Source organism: Panthera uncia, chromosome A2, assembly GCF_023721935.1.
Source record: "Panthera uncia isolate 11264 chromosome A2, Puncia_PCG_1.0, whole genome shotgun sequence".
Classification (NCBI taxonomy): Eukaryota; Metazoa; Chordata; class Mammalia; order Carnivora; family Felidae; genus Panthera; species Panthera uncia.
The window spans coordinates 112,400,687-112,406,686 of record NC_064816.1 but is presented as its reverse complement, the minus strand read 5'-3'; the positions used below and the strand labels follow the sequence as shown (position 1 = coordinate 112,406,686).

The 6,000-nt window shown below is 46.7% G+C and overlaps 1 protein-coding gene across 1 annotated transcript in view; it reads left to right on the top strand.

The window, feature by feature from the left end:
• Nucleotides 1-364: 364 nt before the first annotated feature.
• The window catches only part of OSBPL3 (oxysterol binding protein like 3), a 155,060-nt gene continuing 149,424 nt past the window's right edge, over nt 365-6,000 (top strand). Inside the window, exon 1 of the mRNA XM_049642282.1 lies at nt 365-686. The gene's annotated coding sequence lies outside the window, so the exon portion shown is untranslated. The remainder of the gene's footprint in view (nt 687-6,000) is intronic.

Genomic DNA, 6,000 nt, shown 5'->3' with positions numbered 1-6,000 from the left:
CCTTAAGCCCCTCCCACACCGCCCTCTCTTCTCCCTCCTTCCCTGTCCTGGAAATGCCACTCGACCAACATTTATTGAGCTCCTACAGCACGCAGGTTGCGCGCTGAGCTGCCAGTAGCCCCTCTTTGACTCTGCTGCAGCTCTCCCCTCCTTCCGCCCTTCCAACCTGCGGAAAACCAGAGGTCCCAACTGCCCCGACTGCGTCATGGAAACCGCTCGCTTTTTACGAGACCATCGCCCCACCTCCTTCCTCGGGTCGACTCCCGATTGGTGGGAGTGTGGTCACTTTGCCACGCCTCCGCGGCCCTCCTCTGTGTGGCTCCGCCCCCGAAGGCTCCTCCTCCTCGCTCCCGCCCCTGGCGGTGCTCCTCCCGCTAATCTACTGGCGGCGCGGAGAAGTTCTGGGCAAAGTACTGGGAACCGGCTGCGCGTCCGCAGCGCCAGCAATCGTGGCATCGCCGGGGACCCCAGCGCACGGCGGCCAGTACGCGGCGCGAACTCCGGCCCCGCTGTCCATCCGCTAGTGGCCGTCCCGGCCGCCGCCTATTGCTGCTGGCACGGGAACTGTCAGCTGCGCGTTGCAGGGGGACCGGAGAAGCCGGCTTTGCCTCCTCCCAGGTCTGCGGGCGAAGCCGGGAGACGGGCACCGGAGAACTAGGCGGAGTCCCCGACGGCGGAGCGTGCAGGTAAGCGCCGGGAAGCTCGCCAGAAGGGTTCTGGGGTGATGAGGGCCAGAGGCGGTGCTGGCTCGCAAGGACTCCGGTTTGACGGGCGCCAACAGTCTCGGTGGGACCAGAGTCTGCCTCCTGTCGCTCCTGGCTGGTGGGGCAGCCCCGAGCAGGAGAGATTGCTGTCGGGGCCGGCGCCAGCTTCCGGGGAGGTAGGGCCGGGGTGCTGCCCACCCTGGAGCTCCGTCCTGGGAGGGACGGTTTGGCCAGGATCGACGGCGAGAAGGCTCGGAGCGCCGGGGCCTGGGTCCGGGCGCCGGGGGGTTCGGCACGGAGAGGCTGTCCTGGGCAGCCGAGAGGCTTGGCGCCGGGGCGAGAGGCACAGGAAACCTGTTTAAGTGTGCCGAGCGCGCGGCCTTACCACATCCGCGGGACGGGGCGTGCTGGGGGGACGCGGGCGACGCTGGCCTTGCAGCGCCCGGCTCGCCTGGGTCCCCTGGCTCGGCCCGCCCCACTCCCGGTTTTCCCGGCTGAGGGCATCCGCCCCTTCGGGCCTTCCAGCGTCCTGGGAAGCGTTTGCAGCCTCTAGAGTCATCGGAGGGCATAATGGTAGATCGTTCAGATACTTCTTAACCGGGTTAATGAACTTGCCAGCCACCTTCTGCACACTTGTACTCTTCCAACCCCGTTTCACAAACTACCAGGCTCAGTCGGAACCCCTTAGCCGAGGGGTCTGTAAAGTTTGTGCATCTGAAGGGGTCTGTGCTGAAGTACATCCGAAGCCTCCACCGCCTCCCCCTCCCCCGCTGATGTTGCACTGAGCCTCAGATTTTGAGAACTGGGTTGAGTCGTTTAGAAATATTTTAAGCTGCAGCTGCAAAAGAGATCCTCACACAGACAGCAAAAAATGTAGGTCTGACTTCTGATATCCACACTCTACCCCTAAGCATCATACAAGATGAAGTTCCCCCTTCTGGCCAAAGGAGACCACTCACGCAGGCCTGGGCAGAAATGCACCTAGCTAAATGACGATTCCCCTTCGCCAACCCCCCCCCCCCCCCCCCCCGCAGCTTGCTAGCATCCACCCCCCTTCCCAGTTTGGTGTTCCTCATAGCTCTGAAACGATCGCCTTGGGCTGTTTACTGTCTGGCTTCCCCTACCAGAATGGAAGTTCCAGGAAAGCAACGACTTTGTCATGTTCATCGCTGCATCCCCAAAGTCAACAACAGTGCCTGCAAGAAACGAATAAAAACTTCTCTGTAAAATATGAAGAATGGTGATTACATAGCTGGTTTTGATTTTCATGCTTTTTTATCCTTTTTTTTTTTTTTTCTATTCAGAAAATTAACAAATACCAGTAACTACTATTGTTTGAGTACCTACTAAGAACTGGATATGTGCTGGGAACTTATATTGATTACCTCATTAAACATTACTGTAATGTTATTATTAGGTATTTCTAAGCAGATGGGACGTTAGGCTCTAGCAGGTTAACCAATTTCCCCAGGATTATCCTGGCAGAACAAGAATTCCATTCCGTTTTCTGTTGTGCTGGACCACTTCCAAGAAATTAAAATGTATTTTTCACCATTAAAACCAATAGATGTTTAGCTTTATTTGTTTTTTTAAATTTTTTTTATTAAATTTTTTTTTTTACATTTATTTATTTTTGAGAGACAGAGTGAGACAAAGTGAGAGTGGGGGAGGGGCAGAGAGAGAGGGAGACACAGAATCTGAAGCAGGCTCCAGGGTCTGAGCTGTCAGCACAGAACCCGATGCCGGGGTTGAACCCACAAACCGTGAGATCATGACCTGATCTGGAGTCAGACGCTCAACGGACTGAGCCACCCAGGTGCCTCTGTTTAACTTTATTTGTGACAAAACTATTGCTTAGCCAAAAGAATGTTTGTTGCTTTATCATTGAGGTAACAGTTTCAATAATAGCTAATAGTTATGTTGTAGGACAGATACTACCAGGCTGCAGTAGGTTGTATTATCTCATTTAATTTTTACCATCTTATAGGCAATGTTGTGAGGTTGTCTCCGTTTTTTCAGATCAAAAAACCACAGCCTAGGTTCAGGAACATTCTCAGGGTCAATAGTAAATTGCTGAGCTCGGTTTTGTCAATGGTTTTTCTGACTCTAAATCTTTAGATCGTTCTACTACATAGAAATCTCTCCTGTTCCCACTGTTTAATTAGTTGTTAACTTATGATAGGGTCCAATGATACAATATATTAAAACCATGTGAGGTTGGGCTATAAAGTTATCACTGACGATGTCAAGTGTCTAGTTGTACTATTTTCTGAATTGTTGAGACTCTTACTGCCATTGATTTTTGTGGTTGAGTTTATGGTTTTGTGGGCTTGGTAGATGGGGGACTTTTAATAATATAAAAGGGAAGGAAATTCTTCTTCCACCTAAATCTAAATTGAAACTTTCACTTAAATCTGAAGAGAAATCTGATGGGTTTTATTCACTGTGGTAAATGAACTTTGAACGCAGTAATGCTTTATGCTTCTTAAGGAAAGTGCTGGAAAGACAGCTAGTTCCTCTGTTCCCATATGTAGAACAGAGGAGAGTCAGAAATCACTATAATTCTAAAAGCTTCTGCAGCAACCTTTTAGTAAAATAACTACATTTCAGCTCTGTACTCTTGTAATAAAACTGAGGGCAAGAAGTTAGATAAGAGTTTTAAGGTTACCATGCCTAAAGGGCTAATGGCAAAATAGGGTGGAAAGGAATTTGCGATCATTTGTTTTTCTTCTTCCATTCCCATTTTAGGGGGTAATATAACATTTTTCCCTGCATGAGAGTCTGGATAATCCAGTTTTATAATGTGCCTCTTGGCAGTACTATATTTTCTTAATGGTTAATTCCATTTTAGGAGCACTCCAGCGAGGGTTGGGGAACCCTCCAACCCAGAATGTCCACAGAAGTGATGGGCGGGTGCATAGGAAGGAAGATAGAGCCTTCCAGGCATAATTGAGAGCCGTCTAGTTCTCTGTGAATTTCTTTTCTGTCTACATCTTACTCATCCGCTTTTTAACCCCTTTCTTCTGGAAAATTCCCTCTTGACTTTCCAGTCACTACTGTTCAGGCCACGTTTAAGCTCACCCCAACTCTCGTCCCTCTCTTCCTCAGCATCTTTCACACGGATCCATTCCCATTCCCCCTGCACCATCTCAGTTCGGGGTCTTAGGGACTGCTGCACTGTCCTACCATTACTTACAGGCAGATTTTCCTCCTACAGTGTCTCCTTCATATCACATTCAGGTCAATGCTTTAAGTGCTGTCCTTATGTGGCTAAAACTTCCTGAGTGGCTTCTATAGTTAATAGTAATAACATTAATAACAGCAGCAGTAGTTGCCAAACGTCTTGTGCCCTATTGTCATGTGTGCCGTATATGAGTTACTACCTTTAATCCTCAGAGCAACACCAGAGCAGGCACTGTTATTATAATTCCGGGCCAGGGTTGGAAAAGTTGTGCTCCAGATGAGGCTGCTTCACAGCTAATACAGGTGGATCTGAGCCTGAAACGCCAAGTCCTTTCCCTTCCCATTTAAGTGTAGAGTCCCCAGCCTATAGTCAGGATTCTGCAACCTGGGCTCAGGGCCGCCTTCCCCCTTCATTCCCCAACTCTGTGCACCGGCAGCAACTGAGCACTTTATTCAGCAACTGAACATTTTGCCTTGGCCCATACACTCTCGTTGCCTAGAAAGCTCTTTCATTGTCTCTAGCTGTGAAAAACCAACTCTTTAAAGGCTGAACTCATAAGCCACTTCTGCCACAATAGTCTTTGAACTTAATCTCTCACAGCATTTAAAAAAAAAAATGAGCCCTCAGTTTAGTTTCTGACCACTGAATATGTTGGCTTCTTTCTTTCCTTTAGTACTTTGTTCCTTTCCTACCTCCGCCCACCCAAGCAATCCCCCCACCCCTCTGCCTCCTGGCCTAGTTATTTATTCAAATGTATTGCTTCCCTTACTAGATTGTAAATGCCTTAAAAGCACAGCTAGTACACTTTCCTCATATTTCTGTTCCTCAGATCACTAAGTGTGGTATCCTGTCCACAGCAGGTGCTCAATTAAAAAGAGAATATGAAAGGATTGTATTTGGTTATATTCTGTTAGAATATTCTGTGAAAAATGTAATTGGAATGTGGCATTTTGTTTCCTACTTTTTGATCCACAATATTGTAATGCCTTCATCAACTTATGATGAAGTAAAAGAAATCCTGGTTATTTAAATCCCTGGGGAAGTACCTATTCTGATTGTTTTCACCTTGGAGATATTGTAAGGAGATCTCAGACCCATTCACAAATAAACATTGTAGAATAAATGCCTTTTATATGCACTATTTTTTCATATATATGGTGGTGTTATTAAAAATGAATTAAAACTTATGGAATTTGAACTATATTTTGGTCAATTTTTTATTGATAAATGAGCATTTCACATTTGTAACCTGATTTACCAGAACCTTTGTGAATCACCTCTGGCTCACAGTTCATCATTCATCACTTTGCTCCGTGGTTTCCAGTCACATTGAACTAAATGCAGCACCCTGCCTGTATCCCCAGGGCTATGCATAATGTGCTCTGGCCTCCCCGTTTTGCACAAACTTACGTCTTCTTTCTAATCCCTTCTTTCTCACCCATATTCACCTGGTTAATTCCCACTCGTCCATCACATTTCAGCGTGGATGTCACTTGCAAGAAGTCTTCCTTTCCCACCTCCAAGTTAAAGTTGGAGAACACTCTTGCCACTCTGCCTACCCATTTTATAGAGAGCCATTATCATACCGTTTTGTAACTGTTGATCACTTGAGTGAATCTTCCTTGAAACCGCTGACTCTTGTTTGACTTACATTAGAATCCCTTAGGGATCTTTTAAAAAATTTTCCCTACCCAGGCCCCACTCCCTAAGCTTCTGGATCAGGTGGCTGGGGGTAAGGAGGGTTGGTCACTGGAATTATTTTGTTTTAAAGGACTTTTCTCATTCTGTATTATAGCTGGATAGTATTCCATTGTGTGTAACATACTTTATCTAGTTACTTATTTTTAAATAACAGCTTTATGGAGATTTTCATATTTTATACAATTCACCCACTTAAAGTATACAAATCAATGATTTTTTAGTATATTCACAGGTGTGTAACTATCACCATAATTAATTTCAAAACATTTTGTCACCCCCCCAAAGAAATCCGCCCCTATCTGCAGTCTCTTCTTTCACCCTGAAACCACTAACCTACTTTATGTCTGTATGGATTCACCTATCCAGGACATTTCATGTAATTGGAATCATACTCTGTGGTCTTGTGTGTAG